We start from the raw sequence: 19,799 nt of genomic DNA, 5'->3' as shown, positions 1-19,799 counted from the left end.
TACTTTGAATAAATGTTATATTGATTGTGATGTGTTGTACATAGACTGCACTGTGTATAATTGTATGTAATGTTATTTATGAGTAAAGCATTGCATAACAATTCTTTCCTTCGGGCCCTAATCAGATTGTTATGTAACATTGAAAATTTCACTTTATCTCTACTTTTTGTTAATAATCCTCTATTATATATAAGCAATTTTTTTTGTAGATTTAAAACCAGCTATATTGTTCCTGTTAAAGAGTTACGAGATGCAGGTTTTCCATTATGGCCTACTGATTTGGAAGATTTAGTGGTGAAGCTTTGTAAAGATGCAAGAAATATGCTGCTTAATGAGTAAGTGTCTCTATTTTTTATTAAACTGTTAAAAAAACTGCAGTATTTCAAATTGTTTTGAATCAGTATGGAAAAATTTTAAAGAAATAATTTCTTAAATTAAAAGAGTAAGTTTTTAATTTTTTTTTCAAATTTTTTATAAATTGTAATACTTTAAATCATTGGTTCTGTTATATCTGCTGTTGCTGCTTTTGTGGGTTCTACATTCATTAATTTTGCAGTCATTTGTCTACATTCATTTATTTTTAATTCTTTGAAAATTATTATAGTGGTTGTTATAATATATTTACTGTTACTTTAGTACTGTAAAATCATGCAGCCCATTTTAAAAAAAATTATTACATGAAATTATATAATATAGTGATTTATAAAAAAAGCAGTAATTTTTGGTTAAACTAGTTTTTTCCAACTCTTCTAATGCAGAGACATTCTTAAAGATAATGTTTCTCAGATTATTAATGAAAAAAAAAATCATATAAATATGAAAATGATTTTTTTTAAGTTTTGCTCACTCAAAAATTTTCTGCTGTCTTTTTTTTTACCTAAAAGGTAAAATAGAGTGCAACACTCTTACATGATTACAATTTGTAAGGCCGAATGTATGATTGAAGATGTCTTCTTATACAAAAAATTAAAAAAATAGTTGGTTGTAATTTCATGCATTGAATATTATTTGAGAAATCCCTATCAAATATAATAAAAAATAGCCAAAGAATATAAATTTTCTTCACTTTGTAAAAAGTAACAAATATTGCAGAAAATAAGAAAATTTCTATAAATTTTGTAAAGTATTTAAATTCTGAAAAAAATTATGCAAAAAAATATCAGTAGTAGACTCAGTACAACAATAAACAAGTTATATTTTCAATAAAAAAAATCTGAAAATTATGATGAAACATAATTTGCACTGATATTTATTTCAAAACACTTCATGAAAGAAAAAAAAACATACTTATAAATTAATTATCAACTCAAATTGTTGTTATAAAGAGCCTGAATGATTCTTTCTGCTTAGCGAGTTATACAGATGATATTCTCCAACAGTTATATCCATTGAATATTGGTATACATAATATTTTTACATTCCACTTAAAAAAAATAAATTGTAAGGTTTATATTACGCTATCAGAAAGGCAATATTATATATATATAGTTCACCTTGGCCAGTCTATCATTAAGGAAATGCTTGGTTCTATTCAGAAATTAAGGGGTCTTTCAAACTGAGTGCAAAAATTGACAGATAGTGATGGTAATGTTGATTTTTTTTTTTAATGTTTCCAACACCATTTTTTCAGTAGTTTATGATAAATCATCATGGAATGTTACCCACCTCAACAAGGTTTACATATCATAAAAATTTATTCTTGAAATAAAGAATCAATTACAGCTATTTCATAAAATACACTTCGCAATATTTACAGTATCATAAACAGTCAAACAAAAGCACAGTTCATCTTTTGGTTAAACAATTTGAAGAGAATTTTCTCTACTTGATATTGAAACACCAATTCACAAAAAAAAAAAAAAAATGAAAGAAGTTAAGAGGATATTGCTGCTGTAACTGCAAATGCATGCATAAAAATCGAAGTATATAGGTTTCACATCGTTCACAAGAATTGGGCCTTCCTTCAACAACATGGCGAATTTTGCATCAAGATCTTGGTCTACACCCTATAAAATTCAACTAACTCAAAAATTAAAACCACAGGACCATTCTCTGCATAGATGGTTTGCTGATTATACTCTAGAGCCCTCCTCTATGAATCATGAGACCTTGCCGTTGGTGAGGTGGCTTGAGTGCTCAGGGATACAGAGTAGCTGGACCGAAGGTGCAACCATATCGGAGAGGTATCTGTTGAGAGCCAGACTAAGGAATGATTCCTGAAAGAGGGCAGCAGCTCTTTCAGTAGTTGTTAGGGGCGTGAGTCACAATGACTTAAACGGCCTATATCAACATCACTCAGTCCTCTGAGTACTGCGCAGCTGAAAGCAATGGAAAACTACAGCTGTTTTTTTTTCCAAGAAAATGTGGCTCTCTGCATTTTCAAAAGCAATAATGGAGGCGCCTTCCTTGGTAAAATATTCCGGAGGTAAAATAGTCCCCCGTTCGGATCTCTGGGTGGGGACTACTAAGGAAGGGGTCACCAGAAAAGTAAAAAATAACATTCTACGAGTCGGAGCGTGGAATGTTAGAAGCTTAAAAAAGGTTGGTAGGCTAGAGAATTTAAAAAGGGAAATGGATAGGGTAAACGTGGATATAGTAGGAATTAGTGAGGTTCGGTGGGAAGAGGAAGGTGACTTTTGGTCGGGTGACTTTAGAGTAATTAACTCAGCGTCAAATAATGGGCGGGCAGGCAGGAGTAGGTTTCGTGATGAACAAGAAGATAGGGAGGAGAGTGGAGTATCTCAAGACACATAGCGATAGAGTCATTGTAATAAGGATAAAATCAAAACCTAAACCGACAACGATTGTTAACGTCTATATGCCTACAAGCGCCCATGATGATGATGATGAGGTAGAATGTGTATACGAAGAGATTGATGAAGCAATTAAACACGTAAAAGGAGATGAAAATTTAATAATAGTTGGAGATTGGAATGCAAGCATTGGAAAAGGCAAGGAAGGAAATATAGTGGGTGAATACGGGCTGGGCAAAAGGAATGAAAGAGGGGACCGACTTATAGAGTTTTGCACGAAGTATAATTTAGTAATTGCCAACACCCAATTTAAAAATCATAATAGAAGAATATACACTTGGAAAAAGCCAGGCGATACTGCAAGGTATCAGATAGAATATATCATGGTTAAGCAAAGATTTAGAAATCAACTCGTGGACTGCAAAAATTACCCTGGAGCAGACGTTGATAGCGACCATAATTTGGTGATAATGAAATGTAGATTGGGGTTTAAAAACCTGAAGAAAAGGTGTCAGATGAATCGGTGGAATTTAGAGAAGCTTGAGGAAGAGGAGGTAAAGAAGATTTTTGAGGAGGACATCACAAGAGGTCTGAGTAAAAAAGATAAGGTAGAAAATGTAGAAGAAGAATGGGAGAATGTTAAAAAGGAAATTCTTAAATCAGCAGAAGCAAACTTAGGCGGAATAAAGAGAACTGGTAGAAAACCTTGGGTTTCAGACGATATATTGCAGCTGAAAGATGAACGTAGCAAATATAAGAATGCTAGTGATGAAGAAAGTAAAAGGAACTATCGGCAATTAAGAAATGCTATACAGGAAGTGCAAACTGGCGAAAGAAGAGTGGATTAAAGAAAAGTGTTCAGAAGTGGAAAGAGAAATGAACATTGGTAAAATAGACGGAGCATACAGTAAAGTTAAGGAAAATTTTGGGGTACATAAATTAAAATCTAATAATGTGTTAAACAAAGATGGTACACCTATATATTATACGAAAGGTAAAGTCGATAGATGTGTGGAATATATTGAAGAGTTATACGGAGGAAATGAATTAGAAAATGGTTTTATAGAGGAAGAAGAGGAAGTTGAGGAGGATGAAATGGGAGAAACAATACTGAGATCTGAATTTAAGAGAGCATTAAAAGATTTAAATGGCAGAAAGGCTCCTGGAATAGACGGAATATCTGTAGAATTTACTGCGCAGTGCAGGTGAGGAAGCGATTGATAGATTATACAAACTGGTGTGTAATATTTATGAAAAAGGGGAATTTCCGTCAGACTTCAAAAAAAGTGTTATAGTAATGATACCAAAGAAAGCAGGGGCAGATAAATGTGAAGAATACAGAACAATTAGTTTAACTAGTCATGCATCAAAAATCTTAACTAGAATTCTATACAGAAGAATTGAGAGGAGAGTGGAGGAAGTGTTAGGAGAAGACCAATTTGGTTTCAGGAAAAGTATAGGGACAAGGGAAGCAATTTTAGGCCTCAGATTAATAGTAGAAGGAAGATTAAAGAAAAACAAACCAACATACTTGGCGTTTATAGACCTAGAAAAGGCATTCGATAACGTAGACTGGAATAAAATGTTCAGCATTTAAAAAAAATTAGGGTTGAAATACAGAGATAGAAGAACAATTGCTAGCATGTACAGGAACCAGACAGCAACGGTAATAATTGAAGAACATAAGAAATAAGCCGTAATAAGAAAGGGAGTCCGACAAGAATGTTCCCTATCTCCGTTACTTTTTAATCTTTACATGGAACTAGCAGTCAAAGATGTTAAAGAACAATTTAGATTCGGAGTAACAGTACAAGTTGAAAAGATAAAGATGCTACGATTTGCTGATGATATAGTAATTATAGCCGAGAGTAAAAAGGATTTAGAAGAAACAATGAACGGCATAGATGAAGTTCTACACAAGAACTATCGCATGAAAATAAACAAGAACAAAACAAAAGTAATGAAATGTAGTAGAAATAACAAAGATGGACCACTGAATGTGAAAATAGGAGGAGAAAAGATTATGGAGGTAGAAGAATTTTGTTATTTGGGAAGTAGAATTACTAAAGATGGACGAAGCAGGAGCGATTTAAAATGCCGAATAGCACAAGCTAAACGAGCCTTCAGTAAGAAATATAAGTTGTTTACATCAAAAATTAATTTAAATGTCAGGTAAAAATTTTTGAAAGTGTTTGTTTGGAGTGTCGCTTTATATGGAAGTGAAACTTGGACAATCGGAGTATCTGAGAAGAAAAGGTTAGAAGCTTTTGAAATGTGGTGCTATAGGAGAATGTTAAAAATCAGATGGGTGGATAAAGTGACAAATGAGGAGGTATTGCGGCAAATAGATGAAGAAAGAAGCATTTGGAAAAATATAGTTAAAAGAAGAGACAGACTTATAGGCCATATACTAAGGCATCCTGGAATAGTCGCTTTAATTTTGGAAGGACAGGTAGAAGGGAAAAATTGTGTAGGCAGGCCACGTTTGGAATATGTAAAACAAATTGTTAGGGATGTAGGATGTAGAGGGTATACTGAAATGAAACGACTAGCACTAGATAGGGAATCTTGGAGAGCTGCATCAAACCAGTCAAATGACTGAAGACAAAAAAAAAAAAAAACTCTAGAGCAGCTCGAAGTAGATCCAGTTTTCACAAAAAAAAATTTTTTTTCAGAAGGCTCATTTTTGGCTTAATGATTTTGTAAATAAGCAAAATTGCAGTATTTTGGATAAATAAAATCCACAAATGATTCAACAGCAACCATTACATCTGAAAAAATTACTCTGGTGCAGATTATGGGTTAGTGACATCACTGGACCATTTTTTCAAAAATAAGCAAGGAGGTGCTATTACAGTAAACAGTGAATGGTATCAAGCTATGATTTGTGAGTTTTTGTTTGCAAATTTAGAAAATTTTGATTTGAATGAGATCTGGTTTCAACAGGATGGTGCCATATTATACACAGCTGCTGAAACAATTCAGCTAATCCATAAAAAATGTGGTGAATCAATAATTTCATGAAATAGTAATGCTAGTTGGTCACCAAGATCATGTGATTTGACTTTTTTAAACTTTTTTATCAACTTAATTGATAGCCAAGTTTACTGTAATTTGCTTTTTTTTGAACAATTTAATGTTATAAGGTTCAAAATAAAATAATTGATATTACCCACACTCTTTGTTATATTGCAATTTTACTTTTAGTGCTGAAAATAGAAGACCCTATAAATAGTAGACAAATAAAAATGAGGTAAAAAATGAGGCTATTTTATGTTCAAAATACATGTTTGTGTCTCATTAGTAGGTCATCATCTGAAACTTTAGCTCTTAAATGAGTACTTTGGTAGCTTATTTTGAAGAAAACTTATTAATATGATTTGACTTCACTCTATCTCAATGACAAAATTATTCACGATCATTGCTTTTATGTTCTGATGAGCATCATTTGCAGTAAGTAAATGATATTTCTCTGTTTGCCTAACTGTAATTATAAATACCTGCCTATTAAAAATATTTTGATTGAGAAATTGGCAGTTTCAACAAAACCTCAATAGTTTCAAAGTCTCAACAGTTTGTGTAGCATTATTTATGTAAATAAAGTAACCATAAATAAAATGAACTATCTGCATATTCCTCAATTATGAAATTGATTTGTGTTTTTTCTGTACCTTGCTTATTGTAGTCTGTAATTTTAAATAATAAGTAATTGATAAGTTAATAGTAAAATAGAGTCATGTCTGTTATATAATTTCTTATTCCTATTAAATTTTATATTGAAAATTAACTTGTCAATAAAAATAATACATTGTAATAACAATGTTATCAATTATTACCACAACAATGAACAGAAGCATTATAGTGCTTATGTCAGCAAAATGATTACAGAAGCAATGGACGCTATAAGAATAAAATACCATCTTTTCCATTGTGACATTATTGATTTTTCATCAGGTTGTGGTACTGAGAGAGATTATAAACCAAGTTAATTGTGGTTCTACAACGAATGGTAAAGGAAAAATGATCTTAATGCCTTGATGTTTATTCTGCTTTTAAAAATATTTCCCAAAAAAACAAATGTTTATCATAAAATTGTTATAATTAATTACTATTTATCATTGATAACTGTAGAATAATTAAAAATCTACTCGCTGGCTTTTTTAAATAACTACGTAAATCAGAGTAGGACTTTGGTTTAGCACTTCCTTTCTGTATTAAATTGCATCAGGTAAAGGAATGACAAAACCACTTACACTTTTGACTTACACTTTTGTACTCTCTCATAATTATCTTGTAGAAAACATTTTTGCTGAGTTAGGTTACATTAACAACATATCTAATTACACTGGTCAACATGATTTTTTTTCTCACAAGTACCAATAGGGGTATTTAGTAGCGTTGCTACTGTTGTGCAGGTTCAGACATGTATAGAAATGTAGAAACGTCATCTAATGTAGCACACTGGCATCAGAATGATGCCAGTCGTGAGAAAGTAGTGACCAGTAAACACATCATTGTGAGTGCTTTGTGTGGCTGAATATTTGGGTATTACATATTTACAACTTTATTTCTTTTAATTAGTCATTAGTTAAAAAATGCTTAGAGTTTGTTTAAATCATCCTAACAATTTTTGTTATGTATATGGTGAAGTGATGCAAGTCTCAAAGGCGAAAACTTACTCCATTAGTAAAAACGTGTTATGAACTTTATTCTGGGTGTAAAGTCAGGGACCAAACAAAGGTCTGGGCTCCACATATCTGTTATTTATTGTGTTCTATGCTTCTCACTGCATGGAAAAATGGCACACACCACATACAATTTGCTATCCCTATGATTTGGAGCAAACCCAAGGATCACTCTGCTTAATGAATTAATGATTTCTGCTTAATAAACATTAATAGGATTATATCAAAATCAAAACATACAGTGCTATACTTGATATATGCAATATGCAATGAGACCAGTTCCGCACTGCGAAGAATTGCCCATACCAAAGCCTCCAGAACATGTGACGTGGCATTAGATGAAGAGAGCGCAGAGTTTGATGGAAGTAAGAAAGAAAAAAAACAGATTTAGGCAATACAACTTTTCAACAAAGCAGTAGATCTGAGACTCATTTACTGCCTCAAGAAAATTTTAACGATCTCATATGAGATTTAAAGTTATCAAAAAAAAACAGTCTGAAATGCTTGTTTCCCGGCTAAAAGATGGAATCTTCTTCAAAAGAATGCAAAAATATGTACTTATAGTAATCGTCATTTTGAATTTAAAGACTGTTTTTCTGAAGAAAAAGGCTTAGTGTTTTGTAATGACATTTCTTTTATGGAGACACTGCGTAATGAACATAACGCAACAGAATGGTGCTTGTTCAATGATTCATATAAAGTTAGTTTAAAAGCTGTGCTTATGCACAGTGGCAATAAAATAACATCAATACCTGTGGCTCACTCTGCTAGTATGAAAGAAGCATATGAAAACTTTAAATTTATATTGGAAAAGTTTCAATATGCAGTGTATGAATGGAATATTTGTGGTGATTGAAGGTAATTGCACTTATTCTTGCTCTGAAGCTTGGTTACACAAAATACTGTTGTTTTTTTGTGTGAATGGGATAGTAGGAACAGAAAAAAACCATTTCATTAGAAAAGAATGGCCTAAACACGAATCACTCATTCCTGAACAGAAAGATGTGAAACATGACATTGTGTTATCCTAAAAATGTATATCTACCTCCATTACATATCAAACTAGGATTAATGAAGAATTTTGTTAAGGCCGTGGACAGTACTCCTAGTTTAATTTACTTAAAACAAAAATTTTTTAAACTTAGTGATGCAAAAATTAAAAAAGGAATATTTGTGAGTTCATAAATATGATTACTAATGCATGATGAAAAGTTTGAGGAACTATTGAATTCACTGGTGAAAGCAGCTGGGCAAGCATTCAAAAATATTACTCAGAATTTTTTGGGAAATCAAAAGGTGGAAAGTTACCATGATATTGTCAACAATCTTATAACATCATATAAAAATTTGGGTTGTAATATGTCCTTAGAAGTGCACTTCCTGCACTCGGACCTAGATTTCTTCCAGAAAATCTTGGCGCAGTGAGTGGTGAGCACGGGGAACACTTTCATTAGGAGATTTCATCTGTGTAAAAGAGGTATAGAGGTATCAGGGCAAATGGAATCCTAATATGCCTGCCAATTATTGTTGAACCATCAAGAGGGATGCTCCACAGGTGAAATATAGCAGAAATCATCATTTCTTACTTTCTAGGCGAGACAAATGTTTGAATATTGTGTAGTTAAGAATGCAGAAAGTATTAAAATGTTTGAAATTATAAATGCCTGTCTCTCAGAAACCTTACATGATGGGGAAAAAACGATACCATATTTGAATTCAGGAGAAAAAATACTATCAGAATAACATAGATTTCTTCTTGAGACAAAAACATTATTTTTTGTTCCCCAGTGTTATTGATAGAATTAACATTAATCTTAACTCTTTTATTATTTTTTTCACAGTTGGCTTGTAATGTGTGCAGAAACATTTCTTAAAATGCGTCACACTTGGGGTTATTTGGTATCCGTTGAAGAAGGAGCTTCAACTTTTCTTGTGGAGCGATTATTCTCAGTTGCTAATGCATTATTATCTCTTCAGCTTAGATCATTAATTGTTGATTCATTAAATCATTTTGTTGATTTGTTTACAGAATATAAGGTTTGTTTTATTTATTATTTTAACTATTGATAATATTAAAAATTAAATTTCATTTTTTTTGCTGATTTACAAGTACGTAATATTGTTTTTTTTATATTTATTAGGTTGTTAGTATATTTATTATCCTGTTAGTTTATCTGAAATTGTTTTATTTTTGCTGTATGCAATTGCTTATCTTTTTATTTGTATGATTGATTTTTGGAATGGATTGGAATATTTCTAAAAGCACCTATGTTTTATTTGAAAAATTGATATTGTAAATTTTCAAGGAACTAATCTACTGTTGAGTTAGATAGGCTCTTAGGATTATTTGTTATAGAGTGTAAAACTTATGATGTAACAGATTTTAATAACTATGTATGCTCATCAATGACATGTTATTAAATTTGGTAGTTACAACTCATTTTAAAGTTTGTTCTTTTCTTAATAAATTGGTGTATTATAGTATTGGTGTAGCCATAATAAAAACATTGGTTCACTTTCCAGCCATTACTAAAGAAAAAGTATTTTTTTTACTAATTTGATTTTGAGACCAAACAGCATGTGAAACTTACAATGCAAAAGATTTTCTTTGAAACAGACATTTTTACATATATTTTTAATAAATTAGATAAATTTGGGACCTGGTATGCAAGGTTATCAGGATTTAAAGAACTCTTTTCAGTTCTACAGAATACAGAGAAGTGGTTTAAATACAGTCATTTTGTATTATTAAGGAAGTAAATCTGTATTATTAAGAAAATATAAATAAAATTATAGTGTATTCAATGAACATAATAAAATTACTGTGAAATAAATTAATGTGAAATATTGAGACAAATGACTCTGACTGTATTTTAGCTTTTAGAAGAGGAATGCAGGTACATGTTCTTAGTAATACTTGTTTCCACAGAAAAAAAAATTTCATTTGGTATGATAAATTAAAAATAAATAAAATCACTGTTATCAAAATACGTTTAAAAACAAAATATAAAGATCATAGGGTGATAATGAAATAGGTTTTGAGTATCTATGGAATGTATAAATGAATTGTTATTATCCCATTTTTTCAAGTTATCTTAAACTTTTATGAATATCATGTATTTGTTTGTGATATGGTTAATATATTCATCAACTTCAATAATATGACTAAAACTAATTACTAATTTACTAAAACTTGCTATTGGTCCTGGGTAAGATGGTAACTACTCCATTCACAGTCACTTCCTCTGTGTGCTTAGATTTTTTTTTATAATGATAGATTGATTGTCCAATGAGCCAGATCTGTTTCACATTTTCTGATGGTTGACCACTCTTGGTGATTACCACCTGCAGCTCAAAATCTACAAGCCTTAAAAACTGCATGCCACACAAAAACTTGAGTTCAATCTAAAGAAGGTTCTTCAAAGAGTAATGTAGCATCTCAAAAGCCTCATTTGCTGTTATATCAAGCCATTTACATAAAATTTGATACAAACCTGTTATTCTAATTTAACAACCATTAAAGATTAGTGCTTACATATAATTATAAAATCATAAATACTGACTGAAGACTTAATTAATATCACTTTACTGAAAGACTGGGGAAGCTCCTTGGGATTAATGACTTTCAATATTCTCTGTGGGTTCATTGTAAAATAGTGACAAAAAATTCAAGCTCACCCTTAAAAAAGAATTTTTTAATTTCAAAAATTAAAACTGATCAGAAAATAGTGAAAAAATTGTGTGGATTTAATCACAATGTCTAATAAATCAAAGAAACCTCTTCTAACTTGTAGTGTGCTGTATGTAATCTTGCCAGATAATTAATGGATCCATTAATTATTTGGCAAGATAATGACATGTCACTTTACTTGTCACATGTGGTGCTCTAAGGTACAACAGGCAGCCTGGCTCAATTCTGCTCCATTCCTGGGATTCTGTTTCCAAAAAAATTTCACTTGTATTGTGTTAGGAAAGCATCTCAATATTTTGGGTAGCAAACCATGTCCTGGCTCCCATGGATCTGAGGCACGGTGCATTGCCCTGGTGGTAAATACAGCTTTCCCTGAGGAGTTTCTGAGCAGAAGGTATGAACACTTCTTCCAAGTAATTAACATTTTTCATTGCAGCACCAAATTATCTTACACTCTTCATGTCCCCTCAGATGTGATGTAGCCCCAGATTATTGTAGCATTACCAAATTATCTGACTGCTGTGATCACAGGCTGAACAGAAATTTTACTGTTTTTGTTGTGCAAACTCTGGTCTTATGTCAAGAAAATATCTCAAAACAATATTTATGTAAGACAATATTTATTCTCTCCCAGAATCCTTTACAAAATCATTTGCAAAAATGGAATTGTTCCTTTTTATTATCATCATTTAGTGATGTTTGCTGATTAAATAAGACTCATGTCTTGTTCATTCTTTTGGTTCAATTATATTGCTTTTTTTGTTAATTATTAACAAAAAAATGAAAACAAAAAATATAAACCTTAGACAAAAAGTCAAAATAATAATGTAAATAAACAGATAATAAAACAACAATAAAGATTCAAATACTTAAACAACAAAAAATATATGACACCCTATCAATTATAAAAAAATAAGAAATAGAAATAAAAAAGTCAAAAAAAAAATAAGCCCACCAAATAAACAAATCAATTATTTAAAATACAAAAAAGGATTAAAGAAAACAAAAAAAAAAAAAAAATTTTAACATAAAGTCAATCTATCTAAATAATCTCTTCTAGAATTATGAATTAAAAAAACAAATAAAGAAAGCCCTAAAACACCATTACAGACCCCAAACACCAAATAGATAATCAAAAAATAATAATCAAAATCAAAATAACCCATAAATCCAAAAATAAAGAAAAAAGAATAGAGTAATAAATATTCAAGACCTAAAAGACATAAAAGAAAATGCCTACGAACAAATAAAAACATAATTAATCTAAAAAAAAATAACCAAAAAAATAAATAATTATCATAAGTAAAAGTTTAAGATAGTTTAAAAAAACAATGATCTTGTAAATCATAATTTAAAAAAAATTTATCTAAATAAAATCAGTAAAGAAAAAATCATCTTTATTATCCAAAACTAATATATTATATTAAAATACTTACTGAATTTTCACAAAATACATAATTTTATCAAATATTATTTTATCCCCAATATTAAAACACCCTATGTCACTAGGATCAATATTAATTTTCCAAACAGCCTTAATGTGCAGAAACAATTCCACAATAATAAAATCATCATGATACCTTTACATTATATTTTTAACAACAGTAGGAGGACTAATAATGATATTCATATAAAAAAAGAATTGCATCAAATGAAAAATTTAAACCAAGAATAAATTTTTTTTCAATTTGATTGATATCAATACTAACAACAATTATAGTGAGTAAACTAGACCCAACCATAGAAACAGTTGTTAAATTAAATGAAACAAAGGAAATAATAACCGAATTAACGGAAGAAAAATCAACAAGAAATTTTTTTAGAATATATAAAATAAATATTACACTCACAATAATAACAATTTTAATTATTATATTAATCTCAGTAAATAATATTGTAAGAACATTTGAAGGACCATTAAAAAAAACTTATGTTTAAATCAGTATGAAAATCAAGACCACTAAATTCCTTTTTAATTGATCTACCAAGACCATCAAATATCTCATTATGATGAAACTTTGGATCACTACTAGGAATATGTTTAATGATTCAAATTGTTTCAAGATTATTCCTAGCCATACATTATTCACCAAGAATTGACAAAGCTTTTAAAAGAATTGTACACATTATACGAGAAGTAAATTACGGATGATGATAATTCGAAACATTCATGCAAATGGAGCATGAATGTTATGTTATGTCTTCATACATACCGGACGAGGAATATACTACGGATCATTTAAATGAAAAAAAAACATGAATATCCGGATCAATAATTCTTTTAACATTAATAGCAACCGCATTTATAGGATATGTTTTTACCATGAGGACAAATATCATTTTGAGGGGCAACAGTAATTACAAACTTAATTTCAGCAATTCCTTATATAGGAGAAATAGTAGTACAATGAGTATGAGGAGGATTTGCAGTAGATAACCCTACACTAAACTGATTTTTTACATTTCACTTCATCGTACCTTTTATTCTATCAATAATAGTAATATTACATTTAATATTCCTACACGAATCAGGATTCTCCAACCCATTAGGTATAAAAAACAATATTGATAAAATTCCATTCCATCCTTATTTTACAACCAAAGATATTATGGGAATAGTAGCAACAATAATAATTTTATAATAATAATTAATACAAATCCATTCCTTACTATAGAACCAGAAAATTTTACACCAGCAAACCCCCTTAGAACACCCCCCCCCCCCACATTCAACCTGAATGATACTTCCTTTTCGCATACTCAATTTTACGATCTATTCCAAGAAAATTGGGAGGAGTAGTAGCCCTAATCATATCAATTATAATTATCATATTAATACCATTCTCAATAAAAATAAAATTTCAAACAAGATCATTTTACCCAATAAATAAAATAATATTTTTAATAAAAATTAACACATTTATTCTACTTACATGAATCGGAGCTCGGCCAGTAGAAGAACCATATATTGTTACAGGACAAATCCTGACCACAATTTACTTTTCATTTTTTATTATCTATCCACTGTCCACAAAGCTATGAGATAAAATATAAGTTAATAAGCTCAAAGCAATGTAACTTGAAATTATATGAAAGCATAAAATACTATTAACTTTTATATCACCTTAAAATAATGAAAAACAAAAAACCCTAAAAAAAATAAAAATCAAAATATAATTTAGAGTAACAGGTAAATATCTCCTTCAACACATATATATTAACTTATCATAACGATACCGACGAAAAGACCCACGAACCCAAACAAAAAAATAAATAATAAAAATAACCTTAACAAAAAAAAAATTATTCAATCACCCCCCAAGAAAACTAAACAAGTAAAAAATCTCATAAACATCATATTTCTATACTCAGACAAAAAAAATAAAGAAAATTTAAATGATCTATACTCAACATTAAACCCAGAAACTAGCTCAGACTCACCTTCAGAGAAATCAAATGGAGAACGATTAGTTTCAGCCAAAATACATGAAAGAAAAATCATCAATAAAGGAAAAGAAAAAACAAATCAAACATCCGACTGAAAATAACAAAAATAATTTAAATTAAAAGACTCACAATATAAAATAAAACAAAAAATAACCAAAAAAAAAAAACAACTTCATAAGAAATTCTCTGGGAAATTCTTCGTATACAACCTAATAAAGAATAAACAGAATTAGAAGATCAACCAGCAATTATAATAAAATAAACCCCCAAACCAGAGCAAAAAAAAAAAAAAGACAATAACAAAACCCAACAAAATTAAAACTAAAAGGAAATATTAACCAGAAAATTAAAGAAACAGAAAGACCTAAAATAGGTACAAAAAAATAAATCAAATAATTTTCAAAAACAAGAAAATAAAATTCCCTTCTAAACAATTTTAAAGCATCTCTAAAAGGTTGTAATAAACCAAATAAGCCAACCTTATTAGGACCTTTACGAAATTGAATATAGCCTAAAACCCTCCGTTCAAACAAGGTAAGAAAGCAACACCCAAGAGAATAAAAATAAATAAAAAAAAAGAACTAAGAATAAACATTTACTAACTGTAAAAATACATAAATTTTAAATTTAAAGCACTTAAATCTGCCAAATTAGTAAATAAATTATTACATTACCAAAAATCCTTTCGTACCAATTAGAATAATTTAAAAGACGATAGAAACCAACCTGGCTCACGCCGGCTTGAACTCAGATCATGTAAAATTTTAAAGGTCAAACAGACCCAAAACTGTAAAACCTACCCCACAGAAACTTTTAATCCAACATCGAGGTTGCAAACAAATCTATCAATAAGAACTCTCCAGATTTATAACGCTGTTATCCCTAAGGTATCTAAATCTTTTAATCAAAATAAAGGATCAAAACCTCATATAAAAATGTAAAAAAAAATAAGATTAAAATTTTATTTATCACCCCAACAAAGTTTAACCCACAAAAATTAAAGAAATAAACTAAAAAAAAAAATTTTGTAAACAAAATAAAGATCTATAGGGTCTTATCGTCCCTCTTCTAAACTTAAACTTTTTAACTCAAAAATAAAGTTCAAATTAAATTTTTAAAATAAAGTATAATTTTCGTCAAACCATTCATTCCAGACCTCAATTAAAAGATTAATTATTATGCTACCTTAGCACAGTCAAAATACTGTGGCTATTTAAACCATTGAGCAGGCCAAACCTTAAATAAATCACAAAAGAACATGTTTTTGATAAACAGGTGAAATTATTTTTTACCTAATTCATAAATAAAATTTTTAAATCTACTAATTCAATCATAATTAAAAATTAAAAAAATTAATTAAAATCCAGTAAAAATATAAATAAACAAAAAATTAAATTTTAATCTACAACGAACTTTAAATGATGAAAGATTCTAATCCAACAAGAAAAAGAAAAAAAAAATTATATGAAAAAAAAGAGCTATCCACCTTAATATAAAATTTCAAAATGAAAAAAATAAATAAATTAACAAAAATAAATTCTCTATTAAATCAATTTACCAGATAACCAGCTACAAAAAGAAATGAATTTCATGTCAAAACAATCCCAAACTTATAAATAATTATTCTACAATAAAATACAGATTAAGATAAATCTTCATTATACAGGAAAAAAAAATAAATTTAAAAAGTTAATTAACCCTGATACAAAAGGTACTAAAAGAAATTATTATTCTAAATAAAATTTATCAATCAAATACAGTACAATTAACTAAATTAAAAAAAATCAAATAAAAAAAAAGAAAGACAAAAAAAAACCTATCAGACTCAACTGAATTGAACAGTAAACAAGCTTATTGTAAATAAGAATAACCCAAAATCTGATTCTAGATACACTTTCCAGTACATCTACTTTGTTACAACTTATCTCAATTTATGAGAGTGACGGGCGATAAGCACATAATTAAGAGCAAAATTAAAAAAATTAATTAAAAAAAATTACTATTAAATCCAAAATTCAAATTTAATCAAATTAAAAAATCAAAAAACAAAAATTAATATAACCCATAATAACCTCTTTATAACTGCATCTTGACCAAACATAAATCTTTTAAAAAGAAAAAGAAAATAAATTTTCATTACACTCAACGACAGAGATATACAAAAAAAAAGGTGCAAAAAATCGTGGAATATCATTTAAATTACAGGTTCCTCTAAAAAGATTTAAAAACCGCCAGACCTATTAAATTTCAATTATAAAAAAACATACTACCTTAGAAAAAAATTACTAATTAAAAATAACAGGGGATCTAATCCTGGTTTAAATTCAAATTTACATAGAAAAAAAAAAATTATATAAATTCACCTAAATATAAAATATTAAAATTAAAGTTAGACTAAATTCTAAAAAAATTGACTTGAACCTGAGGAATAACCACAAATGCTGGCACAACATTTTTTGGTTCTAAAAAATATAACTTAAATTAAAAAACTTTTAACACTGAAAATAAAAATTAACCATTAAGGATATTTAACCTAACAAAAAAATCAATTATATTGAAAAATCAATATAATTGAAAAAAATTATATTGCTTTATTATTATCATCTCAAGAGGCCTTCATGTCCTTTAAAAGATGCCATGATATTTGCAGAGCTATATTATTTATTCTTTTTAGAGGGCTGGAACAGCTTATCATCTTGTCCTTGAAATACTGGACAGCCTATTTATTCTAGGCTTGTTGATTACTATTCCAAACTGATAATAGTACTTTATAGTTTTTTAAACACAAATTTTGGGTAATATTATAATATTAACAATTTATCTTTATAATATACCAACCATCATTAAACTGATTATTTACTACTTAATCATATTTGAATTTTATGTAATTCTTATCTAAAATTTAGCTATTTTATAGGGGTAGTCTAAACATTGGTCCGGCTCTGTACAATTGCTGCAAGTAAGTCTGAAAAATTCTGATGTTACTACATATATTTGTACATTTGCATACTTAAATTCATCACTTCGTATTTATATAGTTAAGGTTTTTATCTATTTTTCTTTTTTTTTTAACAGGATGGAAATGATATGCCATCTGGTTTTAGTGATTTTTTATTTATAAAGCAGCCATTGATCAGAATTTCTGTCATACCTAATGTTGATACTAATGAACTTACATTACACCCAAGTCTGAGGGATTTAAGACACCAAATTCATGGAATCATTCAAAAGATTTTATCAGTTAATCAAGCAGTACCGAAAATAGAGACTTACTTATTTCCAGGTGATATACTCATTAATTCCAGTGGAATTAATGAAATTCTTTTGGAAGTATCAATAAAAAAAAAAGTTTTGATTATATTTTTAATTTTTTTCTGTAATTCTCTAAATATGCAGGATTTACTTACAAATCTTGTTTTCATAATTTAACGTAACATTAAGCAGAGAAATATACACAGAGTAATTACAAATAAACATTTTTGATGATTTACGAAAAAAATATTTTTCAAATAAGGAGATTATTACTTGCAAGATTTCACAGAAAATTTCTTTTATATCTATATACAAGGTGTGATCAAAAAATACGGTGAATAATTTTTTATTAAAAAAAGTAATAAGGTTACATAGAATTCGATTTAATCTCCTTCAAAGTACTGTCCTTGGCTAGCACTGCACTTATCCCAACGTTGACTCCATGACTGGAGGCATTTCTAGAAGGCGTCTTTTGGAAGGGCTTTCAGCTGCTCGGTCGTGGCCCTCTCAATGTCAGCAATGGTTTCAAAACGTTTTCCTTTAAGCACAGTTTTAATTTTTAGGAAGAGCCAAAAGTTGCATGGTGCTAAATCCGGTGAGTATGGCAGATGTGGACAGACAGGAACACTTTTTTCGGCCAAAAACTCGCGAATGAGAAGCGACGTGTGACACGGCGCGTTGTCGTGGTGAAGCACTCACCATTCGAGTGAAGCACTCATTCGTCTCATTTGCAATTCATTAGTTAAAATGCTTTGAACAGATCCGTACGAGATGTTAAGATCTTCCGATAGCTCTCGAATAGTCATTCGCCTGTTTGAACGAACCTTTGTTTCCACTTTTTGCATATTTTCAACTGTTTTAGAGGTTACTGGACATCACACACGCTGCTCGTCTTCAACAGACTCATTTCCGTTTTTAAATCGGTCATACCACTTGTACACAGTCTTCAAAGTTACCACATTATCGCTGTACACTGATTCTAACATTTCGTGAGCTTCTTTGGCACTCTTTTGCAACTTAAAACAAAACTTAATGTTAATGCGTTGTTCAAAATCCATGTTATGCAACAAACACAGCCTCACTCTAGCGGCTCTGGCAGCTGACTGGCAAGCTTGAACGTGTTACAACTTGTCCCTGCCTGTCTCAGTTGATCACGCTGTTGGACAAATTACAGCATATGGATGTAGCGTCGGCAGTTGCAGCTATAAAAATTCATTCACCATATTTTTTGATACCAAGATTAACTCAAAAATATCAACATGATAGTTCAATTTTTCCCAAACACATGAAAGCATATCCCATTCAACATTAGTAACAGCATTTGGGGTATGTAATTTTAAGTCATCTCCATCAACAGAAAGGTAATGAACAAAAACTTTGCTTTTTATAAAAAGTTTAAAATACAATTTGTTTATTTCAAAAATTAAAACTGATCAGAAAATAACTAAAAAATTGTTTGGATTAAATTACAGTGTCTAATAATCAATGAAACCTCCTCCAAAATATAGTTTTATTTAGTTTTGCCAAGCAATGAATGGATCAGTTCCCCATACTCTTTAAATGTCACACAAAACTTGTTGTGAAAAAAGTAACAAGGCATTAAGTTTAAATTTCTGTATGGCTGACCTATCAGTGTCATCTTATTATCAATTTCATGGCCAATGCAAGACGTTGAAAGGTGCTCATCCAGGTAATTTTGAACCTCTACATGCCAATGAAATGGAGCTCCATCTTGAATGAGAATGAAGCTCTCAGTGTCTTTCTAGAGTTGAGGCATTAAGCATTCACTAACATGTCAAGATAAATTGATACATTTGCTATGTATTTGTGAAAAAAGAATGGTTGTACACAATTTTTGTGAGAAATAGCACAAAATGCAATCACTTCAGGAGAATGGAGTATATACTGCATAGTATATGCTTTTATATCTAGTGACTAGATAGTATACACATTTACATCTAATGACTAGAC

The sequence above is a fragment of the Lycorma delicatula genome, chromosome 1 (genome assembly GCF_047948215.1).
Source record: "Lycorma delicatula isolate Av1 chromosome 1, ASM4794821v1, whole genome shotgun sequence".
NCBI classification, from domain to species: Eukaryota; Metazoa; Arthropoda; class Insecta; order Hemiptera; family Fulgoridae; genus Lycorma; species Lycorma delicatula.
This window is presented reverse-complemented; position numbering follows the sequence as displayed.